Raw genomic sequence first — 19,667 nt, 5'->3', positions numbered from 1 at the left:
AACAATGAACAATTAACATAAGTGTGCTCTCTGTCTCTCTCTGTCTCTTTCACACACTAAAAGTGTGTGTGAGTACAAATATATACGACCTCCTCTCCCCCACCCCACACACAAAGATATCTCTATACCTCCCCAATTCTTTGGTTAGAATAGGAAGCTAGCTAATCCTGAATATAAGTCATGCCGCTTCATGTTCAATGGGGATAAATGTGACTTCCTAGAAATGTCAAAAATGCTATTGCAGAAGCATTACCGAAAAGCAGTTCCAACAAACTAGGAGAGAGTGCCAGGGCAGTAATTTCAGCCTCTCCTGGAAGCTCAGCATGTTCACTTTATAAAACCCTGTAACCATCCAGTTTACAATGCATGGATGTGCATGTTCATCCAAGGTGTCCATGCATTGTGTTTTACAAATGAGAGGCCTTGGTTTGAAGGATTGTGTCATCCAAGTATAGTTTAAAAATAAACATAGTGAGGAAGGACAGAGGACTTCCTGTTTGCACATGGATAATACATTGTTATGGTCTTTCCACTGTTGCTGAATCCTAGTTATATTTTCTTTCTTTGTTTTTCAGTTTCCCATAATTATTTCTAAATTTGGATCTATACAAATAAATTATCATGTGTGATACATATGTATAGATATTTGGCTGGCTACCTATCTCTCTCTCCTCTCTCCATCCATCTCTTTCTCTCTGGTGATGTTTAAGTGGCCAGTGTACTTACATCTGTTAATTCTTCTTTTTCCTTCAGTACACATAACAGCAAACCTAAAAGCACTTTTCCAAGCTGAATTCCCAATGAGGATAATATATATAGCCTACTATCCACTGTTTAAATGTGACAATAAATCTAACTACATTTGACAGACATTTCAGTAAAAGCAGTGTTGTCTTGCTCGCTGTAATAATGAATGTTGTAGACCAATCATTATGCTGTAGTTGTAAGTAACTGGAAATCTTTTTTTCAAAGCTCTAGAAATACACTTACCAAAAGAGGGCAGTCAGAGCTAATTCATACTTTATGAAGTGTCTCTGAAATATGCAACTAAATGTCAATGTGAGAGGATCTAAAAAGAGTGAAGCAGCAGCAAATTCAGTGAGCAAGGTTTTCAGAAACTCTAATTTGCTCTATTCCTGGAAGATTCTGTATGTATACAGTACTAATGTTCCTATGTAACAGCACAACATGTAATAATAATTAAGACCATATGGCATCATACACACATACACAACATCTGGTAGAGTGCCTAAGATAAAAACAGAGGTGGGAGTGGGAAAATCCTATACAATGCTTTCAGGTCCAGGAGGTAAATGGAATAGAATTAGCTAAAATACATTTAGTTAGTGGAAAAGGCATGATTATCATGAAGAATTTGATTCATTCCAATGGTCACATATGAAGTTGCATGGATTTCAATCTTTCAGGTTCCATTAACCTCAATGGGATTTACTTCTGAGCAGATATGTGGATAGATTGTCTGAGGGCTCATCTACACCAGGTAGTTTAGTCAGGAATAAATCTGCCCCAGGTGGATTTGTGCCAAATCCAGGTCTAGGAACACATCATTCTGCTGGAACATCACCTCCTCCACATCATTGCCTTTGAATTGTGCTCGGTAGCAGATCAGCAGCCAGTGGAGCTGGCATAACAGAGGGGTTGTATGCTCTATGTTTGCCGCTCTGGTGAGTAACCTGGCTGCTGACCGTTGGACTAGTTGGAGCTTCCGGCAGTCTTCAAAGGCAACAACGTAGAGTGCACTGCTATTCAGGATGTAATAAGAGCGTGGACCCCCATGGCCAGGACAGACTTCTCAAGGTGCAGGCACAACTGGCACACAAGTTTTAGTTGTGCAAAAACTCCCCTAGCCACCACTGAGACCTGGGGTTCCAGGCTCAGTGATGAGTCTAAGATCACTCCCAAGCTGCGAACCTGTGTCTTCTGGGGGAGTGTAACGCCATTCAGCACAGGCTGTACCCTGTGCCCTGTTTGGTCTTGCGACTCACCAGGAGGACCTCTGTCTTGTCTGGATTCAGTCTCATCCAGACAGTCACTGCTGCCAAGCACTGGTTCAGGACCTGAACAGCCCCCTTATTTGTATTTGCCCATAGCTTATTGGGGACAATACCATATACAAACACAATTGGAAGTTGTCTGCATGAGGAATGCTGATTGTGAATCTCATGCCACATGTTTTAGGGAAGCAAACTTAAGCAATACCTCTGTTACTGCAACAGTAGCCAATACAACAGGTGCAAATAACAAGAACTTTGTTCCAGCTGCAAGTCATGCACCTTCCTATTCAAACAGCAAAATATGACCGAGTAAATTTGTTTCCAAGATATTTTTCTTCTTAACAACATTCCAACAATGCAATAGTTACTGCAAGAATAGGTCAGACTATGCTAAAGGGCATCTGTCTTTTTAAATAGAAATATTAATCAAAATTGGCACTTTCTTGGAATACTCCCATCAGTCTCACAAAATTGGAAAATGCCTCTTTTAACATTGTTGCCTTCTGTAACAAATCTTTTCATCATCTAAATATCTTTTTCCTGAACACTGTTATTTTAACACTGTGTGCGTGTGCAAGTACACATGCATGTAGATAGCTTTATCAACCAACTAATTATAAAATGAAAACTAATCAGACCTTTTAGAAAGAGGTTGCATGAAAACATATTACATACCATATTTCTTCTAATCTAAGACATTGTTGTTTGTAAGACACACACCAAATTTAGTATCAAAAACAGACAGTTCCCTAAGTCATGAACAAGATAGGTTCTGTAGATTTGTTCTTAAGTTGAATTTGTTTGTAAGTCAGAACAGGTACATTTTTAAGCGTAACTCCAGCCACACACACACATCTATATATGGCTTAAAGATAGATGATAGATAGATAGAGATAGATTTGGATAGCAAAGGGAAGGATTAACACCCTGTGGTGTTTGTTTTTCTGTCTATGCTCCTATTCAGAAGCTATCACCTCACTTTCTGTCTCCATGATAATTGGATTTTGAAAAATGTGGCTCATTGTGGGAGCAAGGATTGGTAATAAAGCTTCAGTGGAGACACCTTTTCCCATGATAATTCTTCCCCAAGATAATTTCCCTTCCGAGGGTTAGATCTCTCTAACTTCCTGTTGTCTCATCCCCATTCTTAACTATGAGTCATTTGTAAGTCGGATGTTTATAACTCAGGGACTATCTGTGTGTACGTGTGTATAGGTGTAGATGTGTGTGTGTGTGTGCAAGATACACCACATTTTATAGATGTTTATATGGGGGGAAGTGAATCTTCGAATTGAAGAAACCCTGTAGTAACCAGGTGACATATTATTTTAAAAAAACTATGGCTCAAGTTTGGCTTTTGTAGTGTCTAAGCCAAGGACATATGTCCCTATACATAAAATCTTGAATTCTAGCAACAGCATCCAGATTATGAATAACAGAAGGGGGAAAATGCATTATTAATACATTCAGAAGAACAACAAAAATGATAAACTTTGCAGCTAGCACTCTACACAAAGCCATTGTTAGACAAAGTACTGTGGAGAAGTTATTTGCTATAACTTACTCCGAGGTGAATCCTGAAATGGATTTCACTGCTATGAGAAAATTAAAAAGAACTGTATTGGATCAAACCAAGGGCCCTAAATCTCCTAACATTCAGCTTAAGGGAATGACCCAGAATTTCTTCCTTTTACACTGCCCTATATCACAGGATCGCATCCCATATTATATGCTTTGAACTGGATTATATGAGTCTACACTGCCAGATAATCTGGCATAAGGAGATAATCTGGGATGAGATTCTGGGATATAGGGCAGTGTAGATCCAGCCTATCTCATCCTTTTTGTAAAAAGTCCCTGACATTATTACTAGGTGCCAAACTGCCTAGACAGGAAGTCTTGAACAATAACTGTCAGCGAGCCATCACCAGCTTATAATGTCAACATGCCTGATGCCTGGCTACAGATGGTCCCATAACAGTCCCTGGATAGAATTTCAAATTGGGATTATAAATGAGGAAATGTCCTGTAACAAAACCTCAGTGTTGGTCCAGATCCTCTAACAATAAAATAACCTTAATCCCTTTAAGAGGTTGTTTGGCTACGTCTCTCACAAAGAATCTTTCTTAGTTCTGGCATGTAGATATTTACAGCCCAGCAGGGTACAATGCTTAGCTACTATGTGAACTTTTAAAATGTTAATTTGAATGTAAGGATCCCTAGCTAAGATATTGGCTGTATACTAGCTGCAGCAAGGAGGAAGACCCTTCAAAAGAAGATGTCTAAGAACAAAGGTTTGGTATATACACCCAATGCATCAGAGTTAATGTGGCATATAATTATTGTCAGATATAAGTTGTTCTTTCCAGTGACTCCTTTGACTGCTACTTAGTTACAAAAGCAGTTTAGGAGGTTGTCATAAGAACTGCTAATTAGGAAACAGACTGACAAAAATAGCACACATGAAACAGAGTCAGTTTTCCCATAAGTGGCTCTCAATTCAAAATCTCACCAGGAATGAAAGGAGACAGAGCACATATATATGTATATATCAAACAAACACATTGATTGTAAATTAACTGGTTCCAGGTAGCTGCCTTTTCAAACTCAGAATTCACTTGCTGCTAGAGAATGGCAAATTATGTCGGATAAGCAAAAATCCATTCTTTGTGATCACCAAAAAAAAAAAAAAGGAGAATTGAATTACATATCCGTACAACCACATCACATTGAGAAATGTCCCTGTTGCAGGACACTTCAGCTTCTTTTGAAGCATGGAGAGGCACTGAGCTCACCACATGAGTTAAACTACTTCCAACCATCATGCATAGCCCTCCACGATTGAAAAGAAGCAGAAGTGTCCTGAAAGGCAATCGGCCTCATCACATTAAGAAATTTTCCCCTCATAAGACACTTCAGCCTTTTTTCAGCCATGGAGAGATAAAGAACTTATCAATAGAGGTGTCTAGGATGGAGCAGATCTGAGTAACTTTATCTGCAAAGAACCTTGCAAATTCTTCACAACCTGGCCCCTTCCACTTGAGTTGCAACTGCAACTCCTATAATCTCCATTGGACATGGTCATGGGGATCATGGGGTAAGCAGTCCAAGATGTCTAGAGGGCACCAAGCCAGACAAGGCAGTTGTGTGGAGACCTCGCTAGGCAGACTACACTCTGGAGCTGGGGAGAGGAGACTCTGGCTCTACACCTACAGTTCATACACCTGAGAAACCAAGAAGAAAAATTAAAACTATCCAGTCTTTGAAATCAAAACCAAACATCGGGATCTATTGGCCTTAATTTTCTTCATGTTATGGTACAAATTACCCAAGACACAATCTATTGCATAAAGAATACACTGTTGATGTGAGAAGAAGATGGGTGTGTGGTATCTTTAAAAACCTATGCAGTGTCTTACTCAATCCGCTCAATTCAGGCATTCAGTAACCCTCATTCATACACACACACACACACAATTAGCTAACAGCATTAATCTCATTAAATTATCCCCTGGGGATTAACATTATCCATCTGAAAAAGGATGTAGTCTTACTTCCTTAGTATCACCCACATTTAATGAACTACAATGGTTACTCATTATTTGCATTTTGCTTTATTATTCAAGCTAGATAAATTTGCATGTTTTTACTGCCTCAATATTGCACAACAAAGAAGAAAAAGCATTATACGTTAAGACCTTTCTAGCCCTAAATTAGGGATGGAGGATTCTTGGTTTTTCAAATATCATTAGAATTCAATCTCAGGCTCCTCACTATTGACAACATTTGAATGGAATTCCTGAAATGCCAGCATTTTAAGTCAGTGGCAGATCTAGTTGTCTCCAAATTTGCAAAAATGGGAGGCAACTTCGTCAAGATATAACAAATAAGTTTTAAGATGCACATTACTGTTTAAATTTTGATTTTCCGAATTTTGATTTTCTGTCTCTATTGCCTCTTTATTTTTTGTTACCATCACTGTCAGTGAGTTGCCAGTCACTAGCTGGGTGACTAATTTTTGTATACCAAATTCTCTCCCGGATTACGGATAGCATGGTTTAACAATGGTTATATTGATTTAAATGTTTTTAAATAGTTTGATGTATTTTATAATTCTATTTGAAATATTCATTCTGATTGTATGTTGTTTTTTAATGGCATCGAATAGTTGCCTATGTGCAAAGCCACCTTGAGTCCCCTTCGGGGTTGGGAAATGCTGTAAATAAATAGATCCATTTATTGGAGGGAGATAAGCAAGGTGTCAGATGGTGGTATATGAAGTAACCACAGGTACCCCTCCGACAAAGATTAAGTGTATATCACTAGGTTAGCAGAGAGGTCATAAAATGTAATGTAATGTACAAAATGCTTTTAAAGTAAAAGTGAGTTTCAGCTATTGTCATTCTAAGTTCTTCTCTCCATGAGCCAATTTCACCCATCAAGCCCTAGCCAAAATCCCACCCAGCTATTGCAAATAGTGAAGCCAATCGAGGAATAGAGACTGTCATTCAGCTATATATAAATGTTTAATAGCTGATAGCGAGCAAAGGAAAACAGAGCTATTTGTAGTGCAACTTATTGTTCAATTCAATGTGTATTATACATTTATATTTCAAAGCCATTTTTATGCCTGACACTCCAAATCCATAAAGAATCCTATTCTTCTTGTGGCTTAAACTAGATGTATAATGTGGAAAAGAGACAAAGTCTTTGGATATTGAAAACAAACTTGCAGAGAATCTAAAAATAGTATTATAAGCTTTTTAAAATTCCTTCAGGCCGATTTCTGAAAAGTTTTGATTTCTGAAAGAAGACCATAAAATATTTCCAGGCCAAAATGAATTGGGCTATTTTTATTGCTTCAAATGTCAACATCCCGAGACTGACCCTTTTCCACATCACATCCATTGGATGTTGCCGGTCCTTTTTGATTTTTAAGTGAAACCGGAAATGTTGCTTCAAAAGGCCTTCTCTGCCTCACCAAACGAGAAATCCCAGGATTCCATAGCACTGAACCACGGCAGTTAAAGGAGTGTCCAACTGCATAAATTTTACAATTTAGATGCACCCTAGCTCCCGAAACAAATTATTTTAGCCCCAGTAATTTCTTCTTGTTTTTCATGTTGTTTGTGGTTGATTGGTTTAGACACAACAGAGAAAAGCAAATGATTTCATAATTCCACAAAACACCTGATTTTTTTAATGAAAAATAAAAATATAATGTGGCCCTCCTGATCACTTTTTAAAGACTATGTTTTTAAAAACAACAACAACAATTAGCATTAGCCACACTTATTTTCTTTTTAACTTGTGGTTTTCTTTGTGAAAGATAAAGAATGAGACAATCATCTACCACCTGTAGCAAAGAAAAAAAGAACTTAGGGAAGAGGGGTATACATTTGTTTAAATAGATTAGATCAGTGGCTTTCAGCTTGTGTGTCCCCAGATGTTTTGGCTTTCAAATCCCAAAAATCCTAACAGATGGTAAACTGGCTGAGATTTCTGGGAGCTGTAGGCCACAACATCTGGGACCCACAGGTCGAGAACCACTGGATTAGATTCTTCCCTACCTGCGTTTCAGACATTGGTATTCTACTAATGGCCTTACCTTTCTCATTTAAAATTCTCCCTCCCCCATCCCACAAGTAGCAATCCAAAACCATCTGATCACTTATTTCATGGATATCATTAACGTAAATGAACAGACATTACATTCCAATATTTCTTTAAAAAAAAATCTTTCCTGAGTATCATGTCCCCCGATATTTGCATTTGTAGCTTTCTTGGCTTTAAAAAACACTTATAAAATTATCCTTATGGTTTCTGTAACAGAATATTTCAACCTCATCACCCTAATTCAGCCCATTTTCACCAGTTTCCATTAGCATACCTCTGTATGTAAAGTATCTAACTCTGAAGTCTTGTAGTAACAGGGATTGCATCCTATGGTTAGATCAGAATCTCTTGGAAATCCTCTTCCAAAACTGGAACAAAGCTCTAATCTTGGAGATGATCCACATCAGATCTCCACAACCATATAATCTCATATCCCCTCTTCATCCTGTCTCAGACTCATGCCCTTATAAGAGATGGGAAGAGAGCATATTGGGATTCTGGAAGAGGCCGACTACCTAAGGATCTGAATTTGCAAAGATGTTAATCCTTCCACTCTTCCACCCCACTATCTCCAACAAGGATAGCTCAAGCAATTTTGTAGCAAATCAAGTTATTTCCTTACTATGGGAAGTGATAGTAAGGAAGTGGTTGAAAACCCAGCGTTTGGGTAAGCTGCTTTTTGAAACACAATTCACAGAATCCCACAACATTGGCTCAGAGATTCTATCAACTGGACTGCATCAAAACACAAAATACACTCTTCTGGGCTCTCCACACTCTCTTCTGCTCTTCTATCAGGAATTAAATGGGGCACCGGCATTACAATCTTGAATTATACTGACTTCAAGATTAGGATTGTTTTGCTTACCAGAGGTATCTACTATTAAAGTCACATCTCAGTGTGTTCCTTTGATGTGGTGGTTTCTTAACAAGCCTCTGCATGGTTGCATTTGGAAATCCCTTTGGTACTGTGTAAGTAAAACTCAACAAGAAAAGGTACAGAGCAATCTGAGTAGCTTGGCAATATAACATGTCCAGTTTATATCCATTTCAGTGAATCCAGCAACAACGTTCTTTTCAGCGTTCTTCTCCTGCTCTTGCATTTCAGTCAAGATGGGCAAGGCAATCATTTCCCAAAGATCATTACCTTGGGGATCCCTCTGGACTTTAACAGGATGATCGGAATAGCCCAACCTGGGTTAACCCTATAAAATATGTATTTTTATTAGTTAGCAGTGAGAGGTCTTTGTTATGTAGTGAATACAAAACATAAATGAATTTGTTATTAAAACTTGGGACCTATCTCAAAGACATCTCATTATATATGCAAGTATCTAAAATCCTTCCCAAAAAAAACCCAAGCATTTTGGATATGGAATGCTCAACTTGTATTTATGTGGGGATGCAGACAATCCTGGATGCATTTTGTAGACGTTTAAAAGTTTGTTTATTGGATTTTTATACCATCCCTCAGGCCAAAACTCACCTCCCAGAGCAACTAACAGAGAAAAATTTGGTATAAATACTAATCCAAAAACAAAGAAAAGAAAATACACACCCCAGTGGGGGTTTCTTAGCCATAAGTGAATGGAAGTTGCTGCTTTTTCTATTTCTGATGGATTCAATGATGACAGTTGCTAGCAGGGAAAAACAATTGCTAACAGCTAAAGTTGGACGCAGGCATTTTGAGGACATAGACCAGTCAATGTTGACAGTCACATTTACGTATCTGTCATCATTCACTGGTGCACGTCTGCAAAATATGGTAACATAAAAATTATCTAAGGCCAAATTTCATTTGTGAGTGGGCATCTCCCAGAAGTTATTCATTGATCATATGCCCCCTGAGCAATCAGTACTGAGTTTCAGATTGCAATACTAAGCACAGTTTGTCTCTTTGAAAGGAGGTCACTAGGGGCTTATGGCAATTTGTAACATTCGTTTACAGTACAGAGGAAACCATTTAAATACACCAATAGAGAGTTTAATGCACTGCCTAGCATCGGTTCTCTAGGCAAAGACCACTTGCAGATGCCACTTGTGCTGTCGCACAGTGGGCCTGTACATCAGACTGTAGACAGGACATAAACGGGACACCGGGGCTGCCTCAGATTAAAGGCCTTTGGATTTCCTTAAAACACAGTCTCTAGAATACTTAAAGGTTCAACAAAGTTCTTTATTAATGAAAACAAACAGGTACTTTAAGGCTTTCTTAACAGTCTATTGGCTCTTTCAATCTTGTCCACAGGGAACAGGCACTATCTTCTTAACTGTAACTTATGGGGAAATCCTTAACTTCTAATCTGGGCAGTCTGTCTTTGCCTCTGTTGGCGTGGAGCCCCTACACCCGGTACCAACTGCTTCTGGCTTCCACGAGAGACCCTTACCAAGCAGAGCTTTGTAGACTTCCAGGGGGAAAGAACTCAGGTTTCCATGATGGCTGAATGAAGTCCTTCAGCAAAGGAGCTGTAAGGCTGTACAATCCTCGGCCAAGCTACAGGACCTTTCTCCCTGGCCAAGCTGTGGGCTGTATAACCCGGGCCAAGCTGTAGAAGATGAAGCTTTCTACAGGAGCTCTTGGTATTATGTCCTGCATGGAAAGCTTCTCTGTGTGGACTGGCCCAAAATGGCTCCTATTCCCTCTAAAACTCAAAAAGGGGTGGGACCAGGGAACCTAACTATGATTGACAGGTGGCTTGCCCTATGATTGCAGCCAAAAGAAGCCACCTATCTGCAGAGTCCCTGAAACTTAGGACTGCAACAAACATTCAATGCAAAGCAAACAAAATTTGAGCTCCTGGTACAGCTGTACCTGCACACCACTGGTTCATTCAGACCTCAAATGTCTGCTCCCTCTTATCTACTTTATTCCCTGGGCGGGGGGGGGGGGGGGGTGGTGGTCAATAAAACCATTTGTTCTTAAACTTAGGAAGAAGGCAGACCTCTCAGAAACTCACTGACTTTTGTCATCTGTTCAGAACCATTCATAGAATAATAGAACCATAGAGTTGGAAGAGACCTCGTGGGCCATCCAGTCCAACCTCCTGCCAAGAAGCAGGAAAATTGCATTCAAAACACCCCCAACAGATGGCCATCCAGCCTCTGTTTAAAAGCTTCCAAAGAAGGAGCCTCCACCACACTCCGGGGCAGAAATGTGGGATTGCTCAGGTTGGATTTACACTGCCCTATATCCTGGGATCTGATCCCAGATTATCTGCCTTGAACTAGATTGTATGAGTCTACACTGCCAAAGAATCTGGGCTAAGCAGATAATCTGGTATATAGGGCAGTGTATATCCAGCCTCAGCAGTTGGATGCATGACGTAGTCTCTGCTAAATATCTCCAATTCCAGTCAGGCTTACATAGGAAGAGATGCTCTTTTAGATACCTTGGTTCTAAGCTATGTATAGCTACCTAAATGCAAACCAAAATCTTGAAATGAATTGAGAAAAAACAGGAAGTCAATGCAATTGGTTTGAGACATATTGTCCTCTAAAGCAAATGGCAAACAACTGTACTGTGCTGTCAATGTAGCTTCAGTTTTGAAGAGTAGCCCTCATGCCACACCATTACAGTCGTCTAACTGAAAGGTCATTATGGTATGAGTTGCTGTGGCTGATTTTCTCTGCCTTGGAAAGGAGGGCAGAGAAAACTGGGAAAAGGAAAAGTCTCCTGGCCATAGTGTCCACCTGGCCTTCCAACAGTGATGTTGGGTCAGCTTCAAAATTCCTGCTTTTTCCTGCTATGGATTTTTGTATTTCATATCAGGTGTGCGCCAGACAGTCTTAGTAGAAGACACTTTCAAACAGAATACCATCTTCCAACAACCATTCAAATACAGGACTGCCGTGTGTAAATTAACATACGTGGTTTTCAAGGAAAAACACTTCATGCTTGCTATGACGTAATCCCTTTAAGAAGACAAAAAATGTACTCTCACATCCCACCTATTGAATAATTGTATTGTATGATGAGGGGAACTGATGTCTCCGGGTCCTAGATGACACTCTAAGTCAACCTGATGACAGATAAATTAAGCAGTCAAGAGGAGAAGGAAAACATTTGCAAACAAGCAAGGCTTTCTGTTTTTCACAAATGCTTATAATCAGGACATGTTTGTTAAACCTCGATTCACAGAAATACGACCCCACTGTTGCCACTCAAAAGCTGCTAAAGACATTAAACTGTCACCCACTAAATGTATTGGACTCTATAGGCTTATCCTTTTCATTAGGTAGCAAAATGTCTAGGGTTGGGGCCACTTCTATTTATTTATTTATTTATTTATTTATTTATTTATTTACAGTATTTATATTCTGCCCTTCTCGCCCCGCAGGAGACTCAGGATGGATTACAATGCACATATATTTGGCAAACATTCAGTGCCATTTAGACATACAACATATAGACATAGAGGCAATTAAACATTCCTGCATCTCCAGCTTCATGAGGGTATGCTTGGTTCCGGCCACGGGGGAGCTGCCGCTTCACCGTCCTTTATTGAATTACTTCCTCATTCTTCTGCACACTGCTGGAAGGTTTTATGGAGTTGTAAATTAGTCTCCCCGCATAAAGCATTACCTACATTTCCTACTTGGCAGATGCATAGGTTGACAACAAGCTAGACTATTAATGCTCATGAGCTTACTTTGATCTGGGCTAGCTTTGAACTCATGTCCTCTCAGTCAGTAGTGATTTAATTTAGCTGGCTACTAACTAGCTGCGCCACAGCCTGGTATTGCCAATATAAGCAACCAAAAATAGCCTCAAAAATATCCAAAGTGGTAGTGCTGTCAATCCATTTTTCCCACACCTGTGCTTCAAAACAATCCTTTTTTCCCATATAATTTTTGTTGCAAGGCAAAAACCAAATCTCTGAACACTCTAAATCTGACACAATTCATTCTAGCACACTACTTAACCTGTGTGCCCATTGCATTTCAATAAAGTTTTGGTTTAGAAATGACTATTCTTCCACACAACAGAATATCCTGCCATTTGCAAAGAAGAGGCTGTTTTAGAAAAACATGATCAAAACTGACATAGAATAATGTGCACGTGCTTGAGATCAATTTCATCTAGGTCTGTAGCAAAAAAAGAAAAAAAACATTTTCCCCTCAATTCCAGAAAGCCTAACATTCCCTGACCCAATACCACCATAAGTCTCATCCATATCTGAGAGCTCTCCACCGAAACCAGTTGCTATGACAACTGCAGCCACTACTGTGGTAACTTCACCTTATTAGGAGAGACATTGAAGACTTTCCACAAAAGTTGCCCTAAAAGTATAGGAAGATAATGAGGATGCAAGGAAGCTTAGTGGCTTGGAGTTAGCCCAATGGGCCATCTAGACTAGCAATGTTTTTGACAAACGGTTGCTCTCCAAGGTTCCAGGCAGACGTTTTCCACCGGTCTAATTATTGGAGAGATGGGTAGGATGTTCAGTAGAATCCAGCCATGAAAGTTTCCTTGTACCTGATATTTTGTGTTGCATTTTGGAATGCCAAAAGTTTCCTCCTGATATGCTTTCTAATTACACACTGTCCATACTGCGATGTAGCAAAATCAATACTCCAGAATGGGTCACATTATTCGGATGTGAGCCAGAAATAGGCAAGACCAGCTCACTTTTTTCTCCTTTTCCATCCTTGCGATATCTCTTTCTTTTGAAGTGTACTGAGACCAGAGTCTGATATATTGAGATCCCAGACTTTCTGGTTTGGCAGGAATTTTTCATCTTCCAGCCTGACTTTCCTCTTCCATCTGAATTTAGATATAATCCTCACCCATAGCTTTAGAAAAGACCTGTTTCTGATAGAGAGGAAAACTGGTATAACTTGTTTTCTTCTTTGCAGAAATTATTGAGACACCAACATTTTGAACTTTTTGTGTGAGAGTAACTATAGGGCAGGCAAGGCAAATTTGGGCCCTCCAGGTGTTTTGGACTTCAACTCCCACAATTCCTCAACTCCCACAATTCCTAAAAGCCGTCTGTAAGGAATAGTGGGAGTTGAAGTCCAAAACACTTGGAGGGGCCACATTTGCCCATACATGCTATAGGGTCTATACTGATGAGTATTTCAAAACTCTCAACTATGCCAACTGCCTTTCTCTTTCTCCTTTTCCCTCTGCCACCTCACGTCATGGACTGCTTTACAGAGACCAGAACCTGAATATGACTGTTAAATATTTTTATAAGCTATTAATTATTAAAAATACAATTTGTCCTTCACATTTATGGGTTTTACTTTTGAATATTTGATTTACTCGGGGATTTGATTAATATGTTCTCTCTAGGAATTTCTACATCCTCCAGCATGACTTGTGTGGGAAGGCCAAGAGCAGGCATGGCCAAAGTCTGACCTGGGGACCAATTGTGGCCTTGTTCAAATTTCCACCGGCCCTCTCTCCAGGCCTCCCTCTCTCTCTCCTTTGCTTCTTTTCTCCTTTCTTTCTTCCCTTCCTTGAATCCTTTCCTCTCTTCCTTCTTTCCTTCTGAAACAACTTGAACAACCATCCTAATTTACTTGACTCTCTCGTCAGCCAAAAGCAGGTTCATACTTCCCATTGAAAGACTGGTACATTTACATTGGTTAAAAATGTTTTATATATTGTATCATTCTTTCAATTGTTTGCATTACAAATAAGACATATGGAGTGTGCAAATATAGTGTGACCCCCAACAGGCTGAGGGACAATGAAATGACCTTCATCTTAAAAAGTTTGGCCACCTCTGGCCTAGAGATTCCCAGAGAGCTCATTTCTCTAGGCATTTGTAGATCTTCCAGTGTGATTCTAGGGTCAGCTTCTTATAGAAATTGACCAGAGACACATTGGAGGACCTAGAGCAGCATTTCTCAACCTGGGTGTTGGGACCACTGGGGGGGGGGGGTCACAAGAAGGTGTCAGGGAGGTCGCCAAAGACCATCAGAAGACACAATATTTTCTGTTGGTCATTGGGGTTCTTACAATACAATAAGCCTTTATTGGCATAACATGGCAGAGAGTATAAAACATAGTACACGTAATAAAAAAAGGGCTTCTCGTTTGCTACACATTCAGTTTGCAGACTTCATTCAGGAATCTTGCCACTGAAAGGCAGCAGCTAAAGTCCTGGCAATTTAAAAGCAAAATCACTTTGTCAGAATTGCTGCGGTTCTTCAGTGAATCTATAGCTTGTGTTAGCAGGCTGGATCTTAGCTCCTGGTAGAGTGGACAGTGCAGGAGAATATGCGGTATGGAGTCTAGCTGTCCTGTGCTGCAGGGGCAGACCCTCTTGTCGCTCGGGAGGCCATTGAGTCTTCCTCTATGGAGCGGCGATGGCATGATTTTAAATCTAGCCAGCATGTAGGCTCTTCTGTAAGAGGGGTTGGTGAGCTCTGTGATGTAAAAGGCTGGATTTCCCTGTGTGTATGGAATTGCCAAGTTAATAGGTGAGCAGGATTTGTTTGCCAAGCTCAACAATTGGTTGTAGTCCCTTTCTAGCAGCCTCCTTTTGATGAGGGTAGAAATCTCGGAAAAAGATAGTAAAGTCAGGGAATCGCTGTCGTAGCCCAATTCCCTGATCTTTGCTAGGACAGTTGAGCACCATTTGGAGTGGTGGAGTTCACTCAAGGTGAGTTGAGTCAGAGAGTCGCTGGGACTTTGATAGTGTATAGATAGCCAAAATTTAATGACGATTAGCCAGATAGTAGCCTCAATAGAATATTGCCCAGATTCAAGACAAAGAACTGCATACGGGACACAGTTGGGGGCACCATATAGTTTGTGGAGGAATTTCGAATTAAAAGATCTGATGGCGCTGTTATTGGGGGTTAACCAGATGGGTGCTCCATAGAGAAGTTGTGACATCATCTTTGCTTTGAAGACTTGCAGAGCTAGGGGGATATATTGATTACTCCTGGAGTGGAAGAACCTCCTGGTCGCACTGCCACTCGATTTGGCCCGGGCCAGTGTATATTTTAAGTGGGTGGACCATGACAAGTTGTTGCTAAACCAGAGACCTAGGTATTTGAAATGTTTTACTTGCTCAATATAATGGCCCATACTCTGGTTTCTCTTCAGATCGTATAAATCTTTCATTGGGGTTCTGTTTGGGAAGTTTGGCCCAATTCTATCAGTAGGGTTCATAATGCTCTTTGATTGTAGGTGAACTATAAATCCCAGCAACTACAACTCCCAAATGTCAAGGTCTATTTTCTCCAAACCCCACCAGTGTTCACACTGGGTCATATTTAGTCTTTGTGCCAAGTTTGGTCCAGATCCATCACTGTTTGAGTTCACAATGCTCTCTGGATGTAGGTGAACTACAACTCCAAAACTGAAGGTCAATGCCCACCAAACCCTTCCAGTATTTTCTGTTGGTCATGGGAGTTATGTGTGCCAAGATTGGTTTAATTCCTTCAATGGTTGAGTTCAGAATGCTCTTTGATTGTAGGTGAACTATAAATCCCAGCTACTACAAAACCCAAATCAAAACCGTAGAAAAATTACAGTTATGAAGTAGCAACAAAAATATTTTTATGGTTAGGGGTCACCACAACATGAGGAACTGTATTAAGGGGTTGCAGTATTAGGAGGGTTGAGAACCATGAACCTAGAGAGACCTAAAGAGGTGTTCGGACAGGTAAAAATAACTGTTTTTCTATATTGATGAGTGTCCTGTGTCCTTAACCCCTATGAAAGTGAATGGCTACTGCAATTATATCGTACCTCGTGCTATAAGATCTCTGGAGAGCTTATATTAAAATCTCTTTCACCAATGCAATATATAACACAATAAAAATTTAAACAATATGAATAATTTAAACACTCTACAGACTTATTAAACAATTGAATCATTTAAAAGGTTTAAGTGTATTATGTATATTGATTTGGATGAAATCATTAAATGCCCAAGGCTTTTATAAAAAACGTTGTTTTAACTCAACATCAGAATGAAACCAGTGTTGAAGCCAATCAAACTGTCAAGGGCACATAAACCTTAAAATTGATATGCTATTACATTGAAGACCTTCCCACAATCCTTCATGCAGGATATTGCTCACATTGGCATGACATGGATGTGGAAATCATTGGGGGTAGGCATCTGTCCATACCTTCCAACATTTCACAGATATATTTATCATATCAGAAGTGAATTGAGGGTGCAGTTGTAATGTATTTAAAAACACAAACAAGGTTAAAAACTTGGCATTATATTATATGTCCTTTGACCAGTAGCTGGCTCTGCATCTCGTGGTGCCAGAGCGCAGTCTGTTCAGTGCCTTCCAAGTCACTCAGTCTTCTGTGTGCCCAGGAGGAGCCTCTCATTTGGTATCAGCCATGAATTGAGGTTCCAGGTTTTAGCCTGCCATTTTTAGACTCTCACTTGCTGGGGTGTTCCTGCAAGTATCTCTGTACAATGTCTACAAAAAATGTTGACCAAAGGATGCCAGGATGTGTTATGATCCTGCAGGAAGGTTTCTCTCATGTCCCCCATTTCAGAGGAAACTAACACTTATGTAACCAAGCAACATTAGAATGTGATAAAAATGGAAAAAATCAGTAAGGAAAAATGTTCAAGTTGCTGAAGAGTTTACTTTTGGTTGAACCTACTGGGAAGAGCAGGACTATCCCTCCTCCTGCCCTTTTCCCTCTGCTGAGTAAATTGGATGGAAAATATATTTGTGATATGAGCTAAATTTGCAGCACCTGAAGTAGGCTGAGGACAAAGTGGTGAAGGGGAGGAGAGAGAAACTGGGGCATCTTAATAGCAGCTGGAAAAGTGGAATGATAGAGAATTAATTGGGACTGTTCCTGCCAAATTGGGACAGTTGTAGGGCACACATCAAGCTGATAAATATGGGCAGCTCTAGGCCACAGGTTATCTAGAGCATTGTTCATACAACTCCTCTCATATGTTTACTGGATATATTGGGTTAGCCTTGTTCTCAATGACTCATCCATTAGACATTTCTCTCTTGCAGTTATGTATAAGGCATTAATGAGAAGCCTCACTGTTTCAAGGTACTAGCTCATCCCTACAGAGAAAAGAATTAATTTTTCTGCCCCTTGTTGCTGTAAGACATGAGATAACTGCATGATGGAAAACTTTGGAAGGTTTACTTGTGTGGGTGTAATAGATGGAGACTGAACTATTGCCCTGGCAGAGAAATTAACTAGGAAATCCTGAGATTTACAGAGGATAACTAGCAGTGGCACATTTGAATCATTCCGGTATCATTTCATTAATAGTGTGACCAGGTTGAACTTCCCATATGGACTGTCAGCAAGCAGAATGAACTTTACATTAAACCCATTTCGGTAGCAAACCCTAGTAATGAATTTCACAGGAACTGAGCCCACCTAATTTGCGTATAGAGAGTAATGAATTTCTATGCCTGTTGCTTTTGAATATTTGATTTTTGTTCAATGTTATTACAGGCTTCTTCCACATTTTGATGCCTCGCTCTTTCAATGCCTGAAAATTACAGACACGATTGACTAACTTCAAACTTTCTTACTAGGTCTCCTTGTCTATAAGGCTCACTTTGGACTCCTTGTGTGTACATACATGGTCCCAAAGCTTGCCTACAGAAAGAGCAGACCCTCCCCCTCCGCAAATCCACATGCAAAAGCTCTTTTAACTTTATCCCACATTCAAAAGCATATAGAGTATGTTATTTATGGGTTTTTTTTTTCCAATAGGTAAAATATATCTGCAAGCTAAAATAAGCTGGTTTCCACTTTTGGTTGATTACACTCTTGGACAGTGCTCCAGTTCCTAGTCTGGCAGACAAAAACGGACTTCCTATAATGTTACTTTTTTATATGAAATTTAAAAACATATGCAATTGTAGAACTTTTTTCTCATTGTCTTGTGGTGAGATAAATGATTAATGCCAACTTTTAATGGGCATTACTAATCTTAAACAATTGGAAGTCCTCGGCTACAAGAATTTTAGCACACATGAATGAGCCTTCCAAACATAAGACCCTCTTGTGTTGACTCTGAGCGTAGCCAGAGTTTACTAAGCCAGAGAAAATGAGAGCATTGCTTCTCTAAATAAACATTCAGACATCCAAACAGTGTTACGCCCCAGACCTGGAAACACCTATGACCACAGCACCACACAAGAGTCCAAAGTACAAGCAAACAATTTACTGTAAAAACACATAAAAATCAGGAATAAAGAAAGATGTATAATCCAAAAAAAGATTTCGCAATAGGTGATAACTAAACAGTAATCCAAATGTCTCATACAGATCCAAAGGTAACACAGTCATGGAATAGCCAAAAATCCCAAGTACTGCGTAAAAGGTATACTTAGTAAAACTTGAACAGAAATACAAAAACAAGAACACAGAAAACTTCCAGGATACTTAAATCCAAAGGCTTGACTTGAAACAAGAACCAGAGAACTTGGGCCTAGCTTCTCACTCGAATGATATGTTGCCTGAACTAACCCTTTATTCCTTTTCCCATGAATTCACTCTACAACTTTCCCACATAATCGTTCTGACCAGTGCTACACATTTTCTGCTCTGATCTGTAAACGAAGACTTTTGTTGATCTACATACATAGCTACAGGTGTTTTTCCCTGGGAGCCTTTTGTATCACTTAATTCTTCGCTCAACTCCTTATCTAATGTTGCGGTTTCTGGATCATCTGACTGACCTTGAAGCCCTCCACTTTCTGAGTCAGGTCTCTCCCAGAGAGAACCATCATTTCCCTGACTTTAATTTTCATCACTTTGTGTCCCATGAAATCTCACAGGAAATCCCAAATTCCTCTCTAAATCATCGGTGAAACCATCAGCCTCAGGCTGTACGACAAAAAAAAAACCCCGAAATCTTCTGTCAGTCCTCACATTTCTTGCATAACACAAAGTAATACTTCTATTTGTTGTGTACACAATTCCTTGCTAACATTTCCTGCTCTTTTTCTTTGAATATTTAGATTCTTTCTAAAGGCTCAATTGAAGTTTAAGTTTCTATATTGCTAGAGATTTAGGGGATGAAGAAAAAATCATTTGGATGCAAAATTCTTATT

At 39.7% G+C, this 19,667-nt stretch overlaps 1 protein-coding gene across 6 annotated transcripts in view; it reads right to left on the bottom strand.

Moving 5' to 3' along the window:
• DGKI (diacylglycerol kinase iota) overlaps window positions 1–19,667 on the bottom strand; it is a 303,622-nt gene that overhangs the window by 165,287 nt on the left and 118,668 nt on the right. The window lies entirely within an intron of this gene.

The sequence above is a fragment of the Anolis sagrei genome, chromosome 5, assembly GCF_037176765.1.
Source record: "Anolis sagrei isolate rAnoSag1 chromosome 5, rAnoSag1.mat, whole genome shotgun sequence".
In the NCBI taxonomy this organism is placed as follows: Eukaryota; Metazoa; Chordata; class Lepidosauria; order Squamata; family Dactyloidae; genus Anolis; species Anolis sagrei.
This window is presented reverse-complemented; position numbering and strand designations above follow the sequence as displayed.